The sequence below is a fragment of the Cibotium barometz genome, chromosome 43 (genome assembly GCF_041138505.1).
Source record: "Cibotium barometz isolate CiBa-2024 chromosome 43, ASM4113850v1, whole genome shotgun sequence".
Taxonomy (NCBI): Eukaryota; Viridiplantae; Streptophyta; class Polypodiopsida; order Cyatheales; family Cibotiaceae; genus Cibotium; species Cibotium barometz.
Window position 1 is genome coordinate 950,511 of NC_141088.1, and position 585 is coordinate 951,095.

Below are 585 nucleotides of genomic sequence, written 5' to 3' on the forward strand. Positions count from 1 at the left end.
CCTTCTCTTCTACACCACCCAAGCAGCAGTCACCCTACTCTTTCTGTGTTGAATTGAGTAGAAATCAAAGGCCGAGTAGCTACTTGCGAGAAACGGCACCCACCCCAGTCCCTCACTTCTTCTTGGCTTTTCTTCTTGAATGAGCGCCGTAGCCCAGTTGCATACTCAACTTTGAAGATAAAAAAGCTGGCCAAACAAGAGTACACCCACACCCACACCCAGACCCACACCCACAGTGGGGCCCATTGATGTGTGTTGGGAATTTGACCTTCTTGAAGAAGGGTAAAGCTTGAACAAGATCAAATTCCCAATACATATCACTGTTTAGAGAAAACCCGCAAACCTTTACAACACACCTGCAAAATTCATGATCTTACTTGTAAATTTTATTTTTGCAATTTTAAAGATCGACAAAATTTTAAGCATTTTAGTTATATTTTAGTGGAAAAACTTGTAAATATTCAAGAAAAACTTGTAAATTTTAAAATTGTAAGTTTTAAGATCTAAGAAGAAAAATATTCTCCGTGAACATTGATACACATCCTACAAAACAATGGCCCCACTTGAGAAAAAAAAATGTTGCAT

The 585-nt window shown here is 38.3% G+C and overlaps 1 pseudogene across 1 annotated transcript in view; it reads right to left on the reverse strand.

Moving 5' to 3' along the window:
* Positions 1–150, reverse strand: part of LOC147613404 (ammonia transport outward protein 2 pseudogene) — a 1,105-nt pseudogene extending 955 nt beyond the window's left edge. The window contains exon 1 of the transcript XR_015263180.1: positions 1–150. This exon is cut by the window's left edge and continues 955 nt beyond it. The product of XR_015263180.1 is annotated as an ammonia transport outward protein 2 pseudogene (transcript).
* Positions 151–585: the final 435 nt, after the last annotated feature.